This window comes from Gekko japonicus, unplaced genomic scaffold (genome assembly GCF_001447785.1).
Source record: "Gekko japonicus isolate JY-2015 unplaced genomic scaffold, Gekko_japonicus_V1.1 scaffold150, whole genome shotgun sequence".
Classification (NCBI taxonomy): domain Eukaryota; kingdom Metazoa; phylum Chordata; class Lepidosauria; order Squamata; family Gekkonidae; genus Gekko; species Gekko japonicus.
Window position 1 is genome coordinate 990,772 of NW_015160839.1, and position 20,099 is coordinate 1,010,870.

Consider the following 20,099-nt stretch of genomic DNA (forward strand, 5'->3'; position numbering starts at 1 on the left):
CTACCTGCACGAGCAGCTGCTCATCAGAGCTGAATATTTCATGGGGTGCGTTTTTCAGGCCCACTCCACGAGCAGGCCTTGTATTATTGATGAAGGGAAAGGTGGAGCGTGAAGAACTACGGTGGGGAAATCGCAGGGGCTTTGGGCTGCTCTCCTGAACGTTTGGTGGGCTTGCGGAACATCTGGAGTTGGACCACACTTTTACGTTGGTTTGATCCAGGGGTCCCCAAGATGGTGCCCATAGGTGCACCTGCCAAATGTTGACAGAAAGTGGGCGGAGCCAAACGGGGGTATTGCCCATCAAGTCTTCTGATTGGCCATTGGACGTTTGATTGGCTTTGCAGAGTTCTAAAAAAACCCACTGCTTTGGCAGCTGCTGCTATCACAGCGCAAGGATCTTCACTGAGATGGAAGGTAAGCTCCGGCGGCCATTTTGTGGCTCGGCCTACAGCAGCCGCCAATTTGTGACTGCGCCCCACCACACGGTGTCAGAAATTAGGGTTGCCAACCTCCAGGTGGTGGCTGGAGATCTGCTATTACAACTGATCTGCGGGTGACAGAGATCAGTTCCCCTGGAGGAAATGGCCACTTGGGAAAGGTGGGCGTCATGGCATCGTGCCCCACGGAAGTCCCTCCCCTCCCCAAACCCTGCCCTCCTCAGGCTCCACCCCCAAAATCTCCAGGTGTTTCCCAGTCCAGAGCTGGCAACCCAAGACAGGATTCCAAAGGTGCCTGCAGGCTCAAGAAGGCTGGGGACCCCTGGTTAGTCAGTCGGGGGTACACTCTCAACCAGGGCTATTTTGGGGCGGGAACGCACAGGAACGGAGTTCCGGCTGGCTCCCAAGTTGGCCACGCCCAGCAGGAACTCATTAGCATAATAGGCCACACCCAACAGCAGAAACTCATTAGGATTGGCTACATTAGGGGTGTGTGGCCTAACATGCAAAGGAGTTCCTGCTACAAAAAAAGGCCCTGGGTTTTGACAACAAACAAGGTAAACAGAATAAGAAGGGAAAGGTGGGTGTGGCTGGATGACCACACTTCTGGTAACATGGGGGTGTGGCCTAATGTGCTAATGAGTGGTGATGTCAGGGTGTGGCCTAATATGCTAATGAGTTTCTGCTGTTGGGTGTGGCCTATTATGCTAATGAGTTCCTGCTGGGCTTTTTCTACAAAAAGAGCCCTGCACAACCACTATTTCTGCACTGTGACTCAGGGTTGGGTGGGGGGTGCCTGTTGGTGCATCTGGCTTATACTGTCTCCTCTGAGTGGGAGGAGCTTTCCAGGGTCTCCGGCAGAGAAACGCCTTTCCCGGCTCCGCTAATCCTTCAGTGGGAGTGCCTGGGGAATAAGCGTGGCCTTACAGCTGAGCCTCAGTCCTTCTCCACCATGAAAAGTTGCCTCATGTGGAATGAGTGGGGTTGCCAACTCTGGGTTGGGAAATTCCTGGAGATTTGGGGGTGGAGCCTGGGGAGAGCAGGGTTTGGAGAGGGTAGGCACATCACCAGGGTATGCCATAGACTCCACCCTGCCCTTTTCTCCAAAGGAAGTGGTCTCTGGGGTCTAAAAAATCACTTGTAATCCTGGGAGATCCCCAGGCCCCACCTGGAGTTTGGCAACCCCATTAGATGGCAGTTCATCCCTTCAGCTCAGCATTGTCTACTCTGACTAGCAAATAATTCTCCAGGGTCGCAGGCTCAGAATGGTCTTCCTTAGTACCAGCTCTAGGATTTTCTGCATGGAAAAGCATGGGCTCTGCCTACGGTTGCCAAGTCTGGGCTGGAAAATTCCGGGAAATTTGGGGGTGCAGCCCGGAGAAGGTGGAGTTTGGGGGGTGAGGAAGGAGCTCAGTCAGACTGTGAAGCCATAGAGTCCACCCTCCAAAGCTGACGTTTTCTCCAGGGGAACTGAGTTCTGTAGTTCAATTGTAATTCTGGGAGAACTCTGGGCCCACCTGGGGTTGGCGACCTTCGCTCTGCCCTTGAGTCAGTGTTCCTTCTGAGTTCCATTAATTCCAAGCCCCTTCCTTTTCCCACTTCCATTTACATTAAGGTAAGTCTCCAGCCTCTTCACTTACGAAGATTTAAGGAAAAATATGTAACCGACACTCCTTAGACGTTAGAATGACTAAATTGAGGCTCTTGTACTTCGATCACATTGTGGGAAGACGAGACTCAGTGGAAAAGACAATAAGGAGAGGGAAAGTGGAAGGCGGCAGGAAAAGAGGAAGACCCAACATGAGATGGAGAGATTCAGTCAAGGAAGCCAGGGCTTCCAGGTTTGCAAAACCTAAAAAAACCTGTTAACAGTAGGTTGTTTGGGAGGTCATCCACCAGCAGAGAATGAGGGGGGGCAGGGTTGCCAGATCCAGATTGGGAAACTCCTGGAGGTTTGGGGATGGAGCCTGGGGAGGGCAGGGACCTCAGTGGGGTACAGTGTCATACAGTCCACTCTCTGAAGCACCCATTTTCTTCCAGGAGAAGTTGGAGAACGTATCTCTGTAGTCTGAAGATGAGCTGTAATTCCGGGGGATGCCCAGGTCCCACCTGGAGGCCGGCATCCCTACTTCCTCTAGCACTGTGGATGCCACATTTGAATCATTCCTTGACTAAAGAAGGATTCATGTGGGTGGCCGTGTTGGTCTGAAGCAGTAGAACAAAGCTTTGAGTCCAGCGGCACCCTTAAGACCAACAAAGTTTTATTCTGGGTATCAGCTTTCCTGTGCAAGAACTCCTGGCGCTTTGGGGCTGGAGCCGGTGGAGGCGAGGGACCTCAGTGGGGTACAAATGCCACATAGTCCGCCCTCCAGAGCATCCCTTTTCTCCAGGGGAACTGATCTCTGTGACCTGGAGAGGAGCCGTAATTCCAGGGGGTGCCTGGGGGCCGCCATCCCTACTTTGAACTGTTCCCAGAGAGTGGAGAAAGGGGGGGGGACAGAGGGAGAGGCGATCCCTCCCCCCAAGGCGTGGGCTGCAATCCCACTTCCATGGCTAGTCTCTCGGCAGCCCCACAACTAATCCATTTACTCTGTTTACAGAAGGGCTGCTGGTGGCGGAGATGACAACTCAGGCTGCGAAGGGGCGGCCAGTTTATCAAAAAGAGATTAGTCAGCCCCCTGGACGGAGAGAGCAGCTCTGAGTCACTCAATCCCCTTGGCCAGTCAGAGGCCAGATGGTGACGGATGCTTCATCAGCCATTAGTGAGGAGGTCATAATTAGTCTGATCTCTCTCCGGGAGACCCTTCCTAAGCAGCCAGAAACCCAGACGGGGCCCGGCTCTCCCTTCCCCCTTTCCCTTCCTGGCGGGAATTCTTTGTACCAAGGCAAAGCCATCCTCCCAACTCCACCCCCCCCCCATTCCTGGCAGCCCCCGGATCAGGTTCCCAAGTGATCGATGGGTTTAAAGATCAGAAGCGTACAGCTCTGCACGGATGCCGAGTTCACCGAAAAGGGATACGACTCTCTCATCTCGTCAGACCTCAGAAGCTAAGCAGGGTCTGCCCTGGTTAGTTATTTGGATGGGAGACTGCTCAGGAAGTCCAGGGTTGCTGAGCAGAGGCAGGCCACAAGGACAAACCGCCTAGGGCAGCCAGGTCCCCAACAGCCACCAGTGGGGAATGGGGGCACAGGGTTGCCAGCTCCAGGTTGGAAAACTCCTGGAGATTTGGGGGTGGAGCCTGGGGAGAACAGGGACCCTGTTGCACACACAGTTTATGAAACACTTTATATCCTCTGCCACTGACTAACAGGTTTGACTTGGTGGGTGCACTTAGCACTTCCATGGTGCATATGTTAAGTGCCAGGTATTTTGGTTCATTTGTGACTGTTGTTTGGATGCATGCTGGGAAGGTAACATGCTGAAAGAACAAAATGTTAACTTGCTATTTTTGCTGAGGCTTATGGCCTTGGCAGGCCAGCTATAGCTGCGCATGTCTCTGGCTAAACGAAGAACAATGGCACCTTGTAAACCATATCAGCTATATAGATACTTTTAGAATTTTACAGCCTAAGAGAAAGAAACACGTATTGTTCAGCTAAAAGAAAAAAAAAAAACACTTTACTTGGGAGAGACCAGCCTAAAAGGTTTTCTGCCAATCAGAGACCTGTTAGGTCAGAGTGCTGATGTTTGATGGAACCAATAATCTTGTTCAATTTGTGTGCGTCATCCTGAGTGTAAGATCCTATGTCACTCTTTGTAACACTCGATGAGTCTGTTGGGTATTCTGGGTTCCAAAACCTTGAGATCTGTACTCTTCTTTTATTAATTAAATTTTTTTTTTGGTCTTCTACTCTACAGGACTGCTTTGTATGTTTTCTCAAATTGGCCTGGGCAAACACAACCGGGACAGAGGTTCTGTCTAACAACCTCAGTGGGGTACAAGGCCATGGGGTCCACTCGGCAGAGCATCCTTTTTCTCCAGGGGGACTGATCTTTGTAGCCTGGAGACAAGCTGTGATTCCGGGGGATCCCCAGGTCCCACCTGGAGGCTGGCATCCCTACCGGACCTCTGATCGCTTTTTGCCTTGTAAATCATACGGGGTCACCGTAAGTCAGCTGCTACCTGACGAGCAAAAAAAAAAAACATGCGCACATACAAGTTTATTTATTTAGAAAATGTATACGCTGCCTCTCCAGAGCCCTGCTGCACCCAGCTTGCAAGTAATAAAGCCCTTAAAACACATCCACTGAAAAGAAAAGAAAAAAATAAGGCACAACCATTTTAAAAAAAATGAAATAAAATTTTTAAATGTTATTACAGTACTGTACAGTACATAACTGTAACTTGCACACGTGGAGGGGGACGGGACCTGGTCTTCCTTTTAGGATGATAGGGAATGCCAAGAAACAATTTGACTCCCATTTCTTATCGTCGAGTTCAGTCTGTTCCGACTCTTTCAGTCCTCTGGTCTAGGAACCTGTACTGTTTACAGTGGTGATCACCAGTGCGGTGACCCTGAGTGTCATGGCAACCGCTGATGTACTCCCTGACGCCAACTTCCTTCCTCCTCCAAGCAAAGACCTTATCCTGGTTTTGCTCTTCTTCACTGGCACACAAGGTGTTTTCATAGAGCCCAGGGTACATTCCCTTTTTGTCCTCAAAGAGCATCCCTTCAGAAAGAGCCACTTCCTTCATAGGAAGGACACTTGATTTGGGAACTTCCAAAGCTTTGTCACTGGCCCTGGTCCCTGTGGCAGCCATTTTGTGACAATATCCCCCCTTTCTGCCATCAAATTACAGCCAATGTTCCCTCTAAGCTGTGGAGTCTTGTGAGCACAACTTCTACTTTGTAAGCTACTGGCATTAAAGTTGTGAGCACAGTTTGGCTGCTGCATACATTAGTCTGCTCTGGAGCCATCCCTTCCCTAGCCGAGACAAAAATGTGTGAGCCGGAGGCTAAAAAACTGTGAGCTAGCTCACACTAACTCAGCTTAGAGGGAACACTGATTACAGCCAACGTATATCGACCCCGTGGGGTTTTTGAGGCAAGAGATATTCAGAGATGGTTTGTCATTGCCAGCTGCCGCGTAGCAACCCTGGACTTCCTTGGAGGTCTCCCATCCAAATGCCAGCCAGGGCCGACCCTGTTTAGCTTCTGAGATCTGACAAGATCAGGCTAGCCTGGGCCGTCCAGGTCGGGGTAAGAATATTCACTACCGGTTCTCAAAACACAAAATGCTCCCAGGTTTTACAAGGCTGAAGGCCCTGGTCTTCAGAAACATCTTCAGGACTTCAGCCTCAAAGATACTCTCTTGAAAGGGGTCTTATTGTTTGTTTATTTATTTGTTTGTTTCCATTTTTGTCCCGCCTTGCCACAGAACTGGCTCAAGGCGGCTAACAACATTATGTGCTCTGAAAGCACTGGTGGCTTCCCAGTACAGGAACACACATGATACGCCTTTTTATGGCGGCCCATTCACACTCAGAAACTAGGACAATATGTGCCAGGCCAGTCTTTTAGGGAGTCAAGCAGCCACACGGTTTCATAATAAAGTTGCCAACTCGAGATGGGAAATCCCGGAAGACTTGGGGTGGAGCCTGGGGAGGGCGGGATCTGGGGAGGGGGAGGGGCCTCAGCAGTGATGCGATGCCACAGAGTCCACCTGCCAACGCTGCCATTTTCTCCAGGGAAACGGATCTCTGTCTCCTGGAGGTTGGTTGTAATTCCAGGAGATCTCCAGGCCTCGGCTGGAGGTTGGAAGCCCTATTTCCTAAACGGAACAGGTTTGTAGTTTATAGCCATGCTTACTGTATGCATTATCTTGTCTGTACTGCATTGGGGGGGATTTTAATCCAGTTGTTGTATTGTTTATGGCACATCTTTCTTTCTTTGCATTTTTGCATTTGTGTGCGCGTGTGCGTGTGTGTGTGGGGCCATTCTTGGAAGTCATAGTGACTTCTGGAGACTCCTGCAGGGGCACGGAGGACATTCAGAGAAGTGGCTTGATAAGACTTCCTCTGCCTCCCGGCCCGGGTATTCTCTGGAGGTTTCCCATCCTAATTCTTGTTCATGGCACATCTTAAACCGGTTTCCTTATCCCATCGTTTTACTAACTTTGCAATCCGCTTTGAGTCTCAGGGAGAAAGGTAGACTATAAATGCACAACATAAATCATCATGGCGGCTTGTCAGGAGCTGCCGGGTTTCGGGACCGCACGTTAAACATTGCGGCCCTGAACGAAAAGGGCTTGCAAGCGCTTACTCATTTGGCCAGCTCATGTCTGTCGCAGTTAGTGTTTTGAGGCAGGCCAGCTCAAAGAAAGGAAAGAGGAGTATCGCAGCCAAGGAGATCTCATCCTGCCGCCCTGTTCCCTGCAGTCCTGAGCTCCGTCCACATTTCCAATAGCAGCAGGCGTCTTTTCCGATGAGCTAAAACCCTCCAAAGCCCTCAAATCTGAAAATGTGCTGGGCTGTCACACCCAGGGTTACTGTCAGCCTGTTACATCACCATCGGGTGGAGGGTGTCTGTGAGAGGGAGGGGGGCTGGAGAAGAGGGATCAGCCCGGAGGAAATCACTTGGGGAAGTGCTGGGGTCAGCGTTCTAGGGAAGCGCCCCTGGATACTGCTTGGGCCATCTCTGCGCTCCTTCGCAATTGACACGTGGAATTCACGGCTGCAGGAAGGGGTGGTAGCTACAAGCACAGACAGCTTCAAGAGGGGATTGGAGAAACATCTGGAGCAGAGGTCCATCAGCGGCTCTTAGCCACAAGGTATAGAGGGAACACTCTGTCTGGGGCAGTGATGCTCTGTCTTCCCGGTGCCTGGGGGGGGGGCAAGTGTGGGAGGGCTTCTGGAGTTCTGGCCCCGCTGGTGGACCTCCTGATGGCTCCTGGGTTTTGGCCACTGTGTGACCCAGAATGTTGGACCAGATGGGCCACTGGCCTGATCCAAAATGGCTTCTCTTATGTTCTTATGATTCTGAGATGCCAAGCCAGCCACAGTGTCCGGTCCCTTTTTGCGTTGACAGGTCTTCCTTGCTGGCACCCAATGTCTGCACCCTGCAAATGGGACCCTGCGAACTGGGTGTGCCCACCTCCCCCTCTGCTTCCTGCTTCCGTCTGTAGATCCCCAGCCCAGCCGCCGCCATCTGCATCAGCAGCCCCCTCCCTCTTGTCCCTGGCAAATGAAGATGGTGGCGGGTTAATTCGGAAAAGGATTCACCTGTCAGCTTCCTCTCCTCCAATCCCTCTGACGGGGCTTAGGTGCTCGGAGAACATCTGTAGACCCAGAGAGCGCACCCCCCCACACACTCTCTGCTTCACCGTGTTGTCGAACCCCAGAATGGCTGGAGAGCCATTTTCCAGCTCATGATCTTTCTCCTTGGAGGCGGACTGTGCCTCAATGGCAGAGCATCCGCCTGGCATGCAGAAAGTCCCAGGTGGCATCTGCATTTTAAAGGACCAGGCAGTGGGTGATGAGAGAGACCTCTGCCTGAGACCCTGGAGAGCTGCTGCCAGTCTGAGTAGGCAATACTGACTGGACTGAGGGTCTGATTCAGTATCAGGCAGCTCCACATGTTCAGTTGTGTTCCTCGGGGCCCTCACCCTTGCTGACTGTCGTGAGGACTGCTGCATGGGAGATAGGGGGTAGACAGCCCTTCAGGGGTTTTTTTTTTGCAAAGGCTCTCTGTAGTCTGGAGGTCAGTTGAAATTCCAGGAGATCTCCAGCCCCCCCCCCCGCCCGGAGGTTAGCAATCGTACACATCTCTCACACATTTGCTAAATTCCTGAGTGTCCCTGAACAGCCACAGGCACTAATCCCCGGACTGTGCATCCTCAACCCCCTCCCTAGACTTCCCAAAGCTCAGGCTGGGCCCACCAAGACCAGGCGTTGATTTTTGAAACAGGACCTTTCTGGTAATTAGCAAATTAGTCATTAAATATGCTCTGGAGGAGCCGATTCGGAAGTGTTAGGCTCGAGTAATCCCACGGCATCTGCCCTGCAGTCTGTCACCAATCTCAGCCGCGACCCCGCCGATGGGTTTAACGTTTGCTCCCGTGCCCCCTGGCTGGGTTATGTGGGCCTGCGACTCTCAGACACTCCTCTCCCACTGGAGGGTTTCCTCTGGGGCTTCAGGAGGGCCCTCTTCCTTCCTAGACCAGCTGTGACTTCAGTCTGGAAGTGGGACACGATTCATTCTGGTTCGTCCTCAGGGCCAGGCCAGAGGGGAGTCGTTCTGCACTGCAGGAAAGGATTTAATTCTTGCAGATAAGGTGGGCAGCTCTGGGTTGGGAAATGCCCGGAGATTTTGGGGGTGGAGCCTGAGGAGGGCGGGGTTTGGGAAGGGGAGGGGCTTCAGTGGGTTATAATGCCATAAAGTCCACCTGCCAAAGCACCCATTTTCTCCATTTTCTCTGTTGCCTGGAGACCCAAATGGTCTTGTGAATGCGCCAGTCAGGACTGCAGTGGAGAGGAGGGACCAGGGCCGTAGTCATCAACCAGAAAAAATTGTTAATAAGTAGTGTTGGTCAAGTTGCTTCCAGATTCCAAGTGATTGTCTATATTCTGTGCTGAAGAGGAAGTGCCAGCTAGTAGTAAGTGGCAGGAACGAATGGCAACGAACTCACCAGGTACCAGGATGAACGAGACTCCAGGCGTTCTGCTCAGGGAAGCCTTTTTGCTGCTCCACAGACGGAGACAGTAGGTAATGTCGCCACAACTCCCCATCTTCCCTGGGATTCACATCAACAAGTGCATGTTGTTGGAGAGGGTCACAATGCTCCCTCTAAGCTGTGGAGTCTTGTGAGCAAAAATTCTACTTTTTGAGCTACTGGCATTAGAGTTGTGAGCAGGTGATTTGGCTGCTGCATAAATTAATTTGCTCTGGAGCCATCCTTCCTGAGATAAGACAAAAATGTGTGCGCCAGGGGCTAAAAAACTGTGAGCTAGCTCACACTAACTCATCTTAGAGGGAAAGCTGTGCTGTGCTGTGCTGTGAGCTGGAGGCTAAAAAACTCTGAACTAGCTCATACTAACTCACCTTAGAGGGAACAATGGTCAGAGGCCAAGGGCATTCCAACCCCACTGTGGGTGCCCAGACAAAAACCCCTTCCTGGGTGTTCCTCATACCACTCAGTTCCAAAGCAGACACCCTGGGATATCAGATCACATGACTTGCTAATAATCAGTTCGTGCAAGATGCATTACACAACCCCGCCCCCTCCATGCATATAGATCTATAGGCAGATACCATATTTTCCTGCAAGGAAGACAGCCCTGAATGCAAGAGGAGCCTCACAAAAATGATTACTGTACATAATGGTACAATTTAAGATGACCCCATCTTTTTCTTGATGGCATGCTGTGGGGGGGAACTGCTCTTCCTTTTGAGTGAATACGGTAGACGGATGGACAGACAGACTCTACCTGTCCTCTGACTGATTTTATCCTCACAACAACCCCGCGAGGTAGGTTAGGCTCAAAGGAAAAAGTGCCTGGCCCGAAATAACACTTCACCCCTTTCCTCCACTACAATAGAGCGGCCCCTGAATGTATAGGTTCAGATCCCCACTCTGCCATGGAAGTGAGCCACATACTCTCAGACTAACTTGCCCCACAGGGTTGCTGTGAGGATAAAATGGAGGAGAGGAGAAGAGGAGATTGGATTTCTGTCCCGCCCTTCACTACCCAAAGGAGTCTCAGAGCAGCTTACAATTTCCTTTCCCTTCCCCTCCCCTCCCCTGAGAGAGCTCTTTTGGGAACTGCTGGTGAGGGAAGAGCTCTGAGAGAACTTGTGACTGACCCAAGGTCACACCAGCAGCTGCATGTGATGGTGTGGGGAATCAAACCCGGTGGAGCACCAGGAGGGCGGGGCTTGGGGAGAGGAGGGACTTCAATGGGCTCTAAGTGGACATTTTCTCCAGATGAACTGGTATAAGGAAGCCCATTTGCAGAACTGGAAAAATACCACGGAACATTCTTGGTCACTGACATGTTGAGTGATCATCCATAAAGTTTCCGCAGCCCAAACACTGCTTCTTGCGAGTCCTTATTAGGAAGTAACACACACGAGGTCTCCCAATTCATGCTTATTTACTTATTTCCTTCATTTCTACCCCACCTTTAGGGTTGCCAGCCTCCAGGCAGTGGCTGGAGATCCCCTGCTATTACAGTTGCTATCTCCAGGCAACAGAGATCAACCAGCTCTCTGACGGTCTCTTCCTCAGAATGTCGATACAGTTTGGCTTCTTGGTTGCAAAAGCTGCTATTTTCTCAACTCATTCTTTGCTGCTTCACACACACGCACCCTTTGCCAGAGCCACACCTCCCTGCTTAGCAGGGTTAACAAAATGTTGGTATGGGCCACGGATGACCACATCTCTCTCTATATTTCCCCCACCCCCCATGATTGGATTGGCCCAGGGTGATGATGATTGGCCTGGCGACAGATGGTCCCCCGGCTAATCTCCCCACCCCCTCCCAAATCCCCCCCTCCAGAGCTGTCTTTTTACCGACTGGGCAGTGGGGAGATCAGACCAGGCATAAACCCTCCAAATCGGCATCTCACGAGGAGGAGCTCTTCCGGGCAAAGGGCTGCTGGCCGGCCAGGAATTCAGAAGGCACCTTTGGGTTCAGCTGATCCTCCGCCTGCTGATGCAATCCATCAGGATCTCCCCCCCCCCAAGCACTTAGATAGATTGAACAACTCTGAGGCAGGCAGAAATCCAACCCGTTAAGCTTTTTCCAATATGTGGAGGGGAGAGAGATGGGGGGGGGGGAAATTCACCAGTTGAAATTCTGCTTTTTTCTGCAACCGGCATCGAACCTGGGTTGGTTTGTTAATTCATTTCATTGGTCCCCCAAAGCGGTTTACATCATTTTCTGCTCCATTTTACCCTCACAACAACCCTGTGGGGTAGATTCAGGTGGGTAGTCGAGCTGGTCCGAAGCCCAAGATATAAAAGAGGCCATGTGAATAACTAATAACCTGTAAATGACTAAATTTAATAATATAAAGAACCTATAAATACAACATAGTGCATAAATCAATCCTCCATAGTTTCATCATAATACATACATTATAAATATCCCCTACAAAGGATCTAAGTCATATAGAAAGTCCTTTCCAAATTATTTGTATTTTATGAAAAGCACAATCTGGTCTCTAGTCTACTATAGTCTCTAGATTTTGTCCTCTCAACAACCCTGTGAGGTAGATTCCGGTGGGGTAGCCATGTTGGTCTGAAGCAACAGAACGAAGTTTGAGTCCAGGGGCACCTTTAAGACCAACCAAGTTTTATTCAAGGTATAAGCTTTCGTGTGCATGCATGTGTGAATGTATCTGAGGAAGTGTGTGTGTGCACACGAAAGCTTATACCTTGAATAAAACTTGGTTGGTCTTAAAGGTGCCCCTGGACTCAAACTTTGCTCCCCTGTGAGGTAGGTTACACTGAGAGACTGTGACCGGCCTGAGGTGAACTCCCATGGCATGAGTAGAGATTCGAACCTGGGTCTCCCAGAGACTAGTCCAACCCTCTCGACCTCTACACCACACGAGTTTTCATCTTTCAGCTGTTCCTTTTCTCTGTCTAGAATTCTTGGGGTTTATTATTATGACTGATAACATTTTTTTTTCTGGCACAACCTCCATTCCTGTCGCCTGCTACCAACGGTCAGCGCAGCTCCCTCCCCCTTCCCCGTCCTGGACGATGGCGTGCCCTCTGCACCCTCAGGCCTGGTTCCTGTTTCAGAGATAATTAGGCCTCCCTGATTGCCAGGATCCTTTTCCCTTTGTGCGCCCGGGCTGCGCAACCGGAGCATGGCTCTCTGACATGAGCAATGGTCTCTCCTGCTCCAGGGTCGGGACGGGACAGAGGGCTGAGGACGGGCGCTGTCAGCTGGCCTCCAGCCGCTCCCGGGATCACCTGCTGCCAGGCCTAACAAAGGCACCTGCGGTGCCCACGAGGCCAGGAATTAAAGTTTCATACAGACCCGGGCATGACCTGGTGGCATGAAAGCTCAGCTCCTGAAGGCAAGTGTCAGCAATACCCGTCAGCTTGTTTCTTGACAGCGTGACCGGGGCCTCACACCGACCGCTCCCTGCCACCCTCCACCCGAGCAGGCAGTGGAGAGACTCCCGGGCCTTTGCTGTGAGGCAGTCAAGCGCTTTCATCTTCGCAGGAGCCAGGCCCTTAGGGTTGCCAACCGGACTGGAGATCTCCCGTTTTTACAACTGATCTCCAGACTACAGAGATCAGTCCCACTGGAGAAAGCGGCTGCTTGGGAGGGCGGACAGCAGTGTTCCCTCTAAGCTAAGTTAGTGTGAACTAGCTCACAGTTTTTTAGCCTCCGGCTCATACATTTTTGCCTTAGCTCAGGAAGGATGGCTCCAGCGCAAACCTATTTATGCAGTCGCCAAATCACTTGCTCAGAACTGTAATGCCAGTAGCTCACTAAGTAGAATTTCTGCTCACAAGACTCCACAGCTTAGAGGGAGCATTGGCGGACAGTATGATTTTGTGCCCTGGTGAGGCCCCTCCCCTCCCCAAACCCCGCCCTCCCCAGGCTCCACCCCCCAAATCTCCAAGTATTTCCCAACCCAGAGTGGGCAACCAATGCTCCCTCTAAGCTGTGGAGTCTTGTGAGCAAAAATTCAACTTTGTGAGCCACTGGCACTAAAGTTGTGAGCGGGTGATTTGGCTACTGCGTCAATTACTTTGCTCTGGAGCCATGCTTCCTGAGTGAAGGCAACAATCTGTGAGACGGAGGCTAAAAAACTGTGAGCTGGCTCACACTAACTCAGCTTAGAGGGAACACTGTCGGCAACCCCAGTACAGAATCAAAGCTTGGCCCTGAAGCTATTTGGGGGTTAGGGGGGAAGGAGGAGGAGGAGATTGGATTTATACCCTGCCCTTCACTACCCGAAGGAGCCTCGGAGGGGCTTACAATCTCCTCCGCCTCCCCACAACAGACACCCTGTGGGTCAGGTGGGGCTGAGAGAGCTCTTTCGAAGACTGCTCTTGAGAGAACCGCTCTGAGAGAGGCGTGACTGATCCAAGGTCAGCAGCTGCATGTGGAGGAGTGGGGAATCAAACCTGGTTCTCCCAGATTAGAGTCTGCCACTCTTTTTTTTTTTATAAACAATTTTATTTTTTTTATAAGAGACAAACAAAAAACAAACATACATACAAAATTTGGGGATTCCATTTACCACATTATTGCGTCTGTTAAGTTACCTCATACATTGAAAACTAATCAAAAAAATTTTTTTTTAAAAAAAAAGTTGCCTCATACATTGTCTAATTATATTTTTTATTGCCCACCATGTATTTTTGAAAAAATCTTTGCTCATAACTAAAAGTATCGTTTGTATTTTCTTCTGATTCGGTTGTATGTCCATATGGTTTATCTGTTATACTCTTCCGTTTATAAAACCTTGACCAAGTGTTCCCAAAGTTTCCTTCGTTTTGTCCTCTAGAGTCTGCCACTCTTAGCCACTGCACCAAACTGGCTTCCTGAATTCACTCTTCCCTCCACTGCAGATCACCTTGTGACAACCCTTCAGGGGGTGATCGCATCCTAGGTTGGACGCGAGGAGCCCTGAGTGGGAGGAAAACTGTCGCCGCTGGCCGATGGGCAACAGGGGAGGCTGCCCTGACCCCCGTGCTTGGGGTTTGTGTGTGTGTGACTACCTACCTCAAAGAAGAGGGGAAAAGAAGGGTCTGGCCCTGGTGGGGACCATTGCTCCCTCTAAGCCGTGGAGTCTTCTGAGCGAAAAGTCCAGTCTGTGAGCTACTGGCATTAAAGTTGTTAGCGAGAGATTTGGCGACTGCATAAACCAATTTGCTCTGGAGCCCTCCTTCCTCAATGAAGACAAAAACGTGGGAGCCGGAGGCTAAAAAACTGTGAGCTGGCTCACACTAACTCAGCTTAGAGGGAACAGTGGTGGGGACTGGCAATGATTCTGGGGGCCCATCCTGGACCGTCGCCCAGTGCCCCAGAACCACCAAGGCTACCCTGGCCGCTGTCGCTCTTGTTCCAAATCATGCACAAACTCTTGTTTTAACCCAGGCTTGTAACTTAAGCACCTTTTTAAAAAAAGATCTTTTAGCTATTTTATGGTCACCTCCGGGCCTGAGCTCCGATTTATGGATCTTTTTAGGGTGCTCAGTGCTTGGGCCACGTGAGGCAGGTGGGAGTTGTCACCAGAAGCCAGATGCCCATAACCCCTGCTGAGCCAGGAGTTTGAGCCCTGGATGGGGCAGGTGCAAATGGCCGTCTGACTGTTGGGTGTTACAAGTCAAAACATTTCAGTATTTTACAGGGTTAATGATGTTTGTTAAGTCACATGTTTGTTTGTAACCAATCTGTTTAGACAACAAAATTCCCTGGAACTTTGGAGCTAGTTTGCTAGTCTGATTGGAAACCAAAGTGTCAAGTGTTTAGCATATTGGTTTCTCCTTCCTCTCTTTGTTCTGACCTGAGAAGGAGACACCATTCGGCTCTTCCCGTTTTACCTTTTAGTTGCAGGGATGTAGGCATATTAGCTGTTTGTTATTTTATATCCTGTGTGCCTTTTCCCCATGTTAGGCTTATAGTAAACTTTTATATTTTAATACACACCATGGACTCAGTCTCTTAATACTCGGCTGACTTACCCAAAAAGAATCCCAACACTGACTCTGCAGAACAACACTGGACTTCCTTGGTGGTCTCCCATCCAAAAACTGACCAGGGCTGACCCTGCTTAGCTTCTGAAAAGTGAATAGATCAGGCTAGCGTGGGCTATCCAGAACAGGATAAACATGATACAGATTCCAAGAGTTAAAGGATAAAAACAACAATCAAGATGCCAACCATCAGACAAATGTTTATATTGCTTTAATTACTTTACTTTAAATATAGTTACTTTAAATATAGACCACAATTCTTGCCTAGACTTTAGGTTGATTATGAAACTAATAAAGCATATCACAAACAATGCAAAAACAGGATTACCAGCAGTGCAGTAAAAACAAGATCACGCATACAATAAAGAGTGTGATGAACTACGGCCATATTCCCTTTGCACCCACCTGAAACAATTCCAATATTAAAGGTAAACAAGCTCTTATGCACCTGTAGGTCTCTATCTAGTCCATGAACATTAATGTTGGAACAAAATAGTCTTCAGTGTTTTAAGTTGCAGCAGCTCTCCTGTTTATTCTTAAACTAGAAATAAGGCCCGTTGTGGAAATAAATACAACGAGATCTAGAAAGAGGCTCTGGGAGAGTGCTCTGGCTTTGGGCAAACTGTCAGTCTGCTTTTAAAACATGAATCTGGGACCTGCACACCACCAGAATACAGCAGATTCCATATGCAACTGACATTCCAACTGCCTTGCGGGGGGGAGGGGGAGTTTGAGGTGTGGAATGGAGTGAAGTCCAATCAGCTTCCATATGCAAAAGACCAGGTTGTCGCAGCAGTTGTGGTGTGGGCGGGACCCGGGCTTTGCCTTCTGATTGGTGGCGATATATGCTGAGGAGCAGTGCCATCAGCCATACACTAAGGGAGTGCATTTTAGAATTAGAACTTTGGCACCCACTATTCAATTATATATAAGGAGAGATGGATGTGGTTGAATGAGTCAGCACCTTGAGGAGTTGTGGAGGCCACAGCGCCCTCTGCTGCTTACGATGGCAACTGCCATAACCCAGTCTCATATGGGGGGGGGGGTCCCCCAATCTTTTTGAGACTGCCCTCGGTCACCTTTGGAATTCTCACCCAGGGTGCCACAGTAGGTGGGATCACGCAAACAGAAGAAGCCCAAATGCAGGGGAGAAGATGGCTACTTTTAAAAATATACAGGGAATGGGGATAGATCCAGATGGGTAACCGTGCTGGTCTGAAGCAGCAGAGCAAAGTTTGAGTCCAGTGGCACCTTCAAGACCAAAGTTTTATTCAAGGTACAAAGTGTGCATGCACGGGAAAGCTCATACCTTGAATAAAACTCTGTCGGTCTTCAAGGTGCCCCTGGACTCAAACTTTGCTCTACGGGGAAAGATGAGGGAGAGAGAATAAAAAGCAGGACTGTACTAGCAGCTGCAACCGAAACAAATGTTCTTTTAATCGGTACAGCCAATCAGTTCTCCGTTGACCAATTGGAAGAAGCCCCTCTGGGCAAGAGCCCACCTGTCTCCGCCCACTTTGTAAAAACAGTCAGGGGTCACCAGGAAAGGTTCCAGCGGGCTCCATGCGACCCCAGTTTTGTGGTGTCCCACAATTCTCATATACATGAACCTATCGCAATGCCAGATTTTTCCTCCAAGGATGAGTACATGTAGAGACCTTTCCCTTGCAAAGGAATAGCCGTGCACAGGAGTGGGCAAGAAGGTTCCTGCTTTCTTACTGTGGTTCGTCCCTGCAAAAGCCAGGCGTTTTGTTTTCTAGCGTATTTCCCTAGGGTTTCCTTCTACATGCCTTCTAAGGTGACAGCCTCAAAGTTAACACTGGCATGGCAAGATCAGGTGGAGAATCAATGTTGTATAGTGGTTACTGCCGGGCTGAGTTCTGGGTTCAGGTCTCCACTTCCTTCTGAAGTTCATTGGGTGACCTTGGGCCTCTCCCTCTGCCCTCCTTTCTCTCCGGTCTACCTCACAGGGTTGTTGTGAGGTTAAAAGGGGGCAGGAAGAACCACATATGCTACCCTGAGTTCCTGCGGATATGATAAAAAGAAAACAGAGGTCTCTCTTCCATCAAACAGGACACGCCATTCCCTTAAAAGGCAGAGGGTAGAAGGAAAACATGGGTATCTTTATAAAAACAGTAGTGAAGATTAATTTCAGATAACGCGCTAGATAAAAGTCAGTGAAATCCAACCTGGGTAATATTATCAAGTTTTCGGGAGGGCGGGGCTGGCACCCAACAGAGCAAGAGCAGCCCACGCTTGAAAACATCTTGATCCACCTGGGGGCAGTTTTGACCCCCACAAGCGGGTGCTGAGACCAGCCGTGTCCAGCTTCTCTGAGGCCACGTGCAGACAATTGCCTTTTCAGACACAGGCCTGGGATACTGTGGAGCAGTCGTTGTCTGGCGTATACAGATCTTTTCCCCCTGTTCCTCTGTGCTCTCTGGTCAAACTAGTCCCTCCGGTTTCTGTGGTGCTTCGAGCGATACTTGAGAAAAGACAAAACAAGCTTCCCACGGCACAACCCCCCCCCCCTCCATGGCCCAAATGGAGGCCTGCGTGCATTTCCCGCCATGTGCAGGGTTGTTGCATGCAAGCCACCGAGGAGCAGTTTGTAAGGCAGGTTTATACTCGTCTGATAAAGCTTCCCCTGCCTTCAGTCCCACGTCCCTGTGGGGAAAAGGCAGGCCTACAAATATGTTTAAATGAATTTAAGTAAATAAAATGATCATATTGTGAGGGGTCCTTTGGCAGTTGATTCTTGTCAACCAATAGGCTTTAAGAATTGCAGAGGGGAAGCAGTGTTGGTCTGTCTTGGCAAAAATAAACAGAGAGTTCGTGGCACCTGTAAAAGATGGACATTTAGTTCCAGCCACAGCTTTTGTGGGTTAGAGTCCACCGCTTCGGCTTCAGGTCCACAAAGGCTTCAGACACAGTCAAAAGCTTAGAACAAAGTTTGAGCCCAGCGGCACCTTTAAGACCAACAAAGTTCAATTATGGGTATAAGCTTTTGTGTGCATGCACACTTCATCACATACCTGAACAAGGGTATAAGCTTTTGTGTGCGTGCACACTTCTTCAGATACACACGAAAGCTTCTACCCAGAATTAAACTTTGTTGGTCTTAAAGGTGTCACTGGACTCAGACTCTGTTCTGTTGCTCCAGACCAAAGTGGCCGCCCACCCAGGGGTCGTTTTGTAGAAAAAGAGCTAGGGGAACTCATTAGTATATGCCACACACCCTGACATCACCGGAAGTGTGTCATAAGGCCACACCCCCTGACATCACCGGAAGTGTGTCATGAGGCCACACACCCCGCCCCCAACGGTCCCGGCCACCGCTGCCGGCCTTGCAGCTCCACTGCCGAGCCCCATGAGGGGCCCGGCGGTGGACCTGCAAGGCCGGCGGGAGTGCAAGGAAGCCCCGCAAAGGCCCTCCCTGGCCCCAGGCAGGCAGGGGTGGGGAGAGGCAGGGAGGAAGCAACTTACCCTCCCTCTTCTCCTGCCTCCTCCTGGCTGAATGAGGGCCGGAAGCAGGGGGGCGGGGCTTTGTCATGTGCCCCGCCCCCATACCTCACCCGGGGGAACTGCGATCCCTCGCGATCCCCCCCGAAATGACCTCTGCGCCCACCTGAGTCAAAATATTGTTAGTCTTTAAAATCAGCGACAAAGTCTGTGAAAACGTGCGTTGGAAGAAAATCTTGTGATTCTTTTGAACAGCCATTAGATTCCTTATTATTTCAGCGTTAAGACAGAAGAGGCGGCACGGCGTAGCGGTTGGAACACTGGACTAGGCTCTTGGGAGACCCAGGTCCAAACCTCCCCGCTGTGCCATGAACCTTTACTGAGTAGCCAATCGGTCTTCCTCAACTGAATCTACCTCACAGGGTTGTTGTGAAAAGGGAGAATAGTGTTATTAGTCACTTTGGTGAGAAAGCAGGGTATAAAGATTGAAACACACGTGGCTGTACTAGCAAAGAATGAAGTGTATATGGGATGGTGGGGAAAAGAAATAAAGATCACCGCCATACTCAACAACCCCTTGAGTGGCCAAAGGCTGCCATGGCAAAGTGGAGATTTAAACTTGGGTCTCCAAGATCATGTCCGTTGCATCTATGACACTGTCTAACCATCTCATCCTTTGCCCTCCCCGTCTTCTTTGACCTTCAATCTTTCCCAGCATCAGGGTCTTCTCCAGTGGGGTTCGCAAAGAGTCCGACTCGACTGTGCGACTGAACAACAACAACTCCAAGATCATAGTCTTTTGCTCCTCTAACCACTTCACCGCCCTTACTCTCTGTCTTTCATGAATTTGTCTAACCCCCTTTAAGAACATCAGAAGAGCCCTGCTGCATAAGGTTGCCAGCCTCCAGGTGGGGCCTGGAGATCTCCCGCTTTTACACCTGATCCCCAGCTGACAGAGTTCAGCTCCCCTGGAGAAAATGGCTGCTTTGGCGGGTGGACTCTAGGGCATTGCACCATGCTGAGGCCCCTCCCCTCCCCAAACCCCGCCCTCTCCTGGATCCCTAACCCTATCCGCCCTCTTCTGGATCCACTCCCAAAGTCCCAGGTATTTTGCAACCCAGACCTGCAACCCTACTGCTGGATCAGACCAGTGGTCCATCTAGCCCACCACCCTGTCTCCTATAGCGGCCAACCAGTTCCTCTGGATGGCCTTCATAAGAACATCAGAAGAGCCCTGCTGGATCAGACCGGTGGTCCATCCAGTCCAGCCTCCTGTCTCACACAGTGGCCAGCCAGTTGCTCTGGAGGGCCAACAACGGGGCAGAGAGGCCGAGGCCTTCCCCCTGATGTTACCTGCTGGGATTCAGAGGTCTACTGCCTCTGAACATGGAGGTTCCATTTAGTCCCTATGGCTGCCAGCCTCAGATAGACCTCTCCTCCACCCATCTGTCTTTCCACGTCATCTCAGTCCTGCTGCCCGTCCCTCCCTCCACCATGTGTCAGGGAGTTCCACCGGCCGTGCGAAGAAC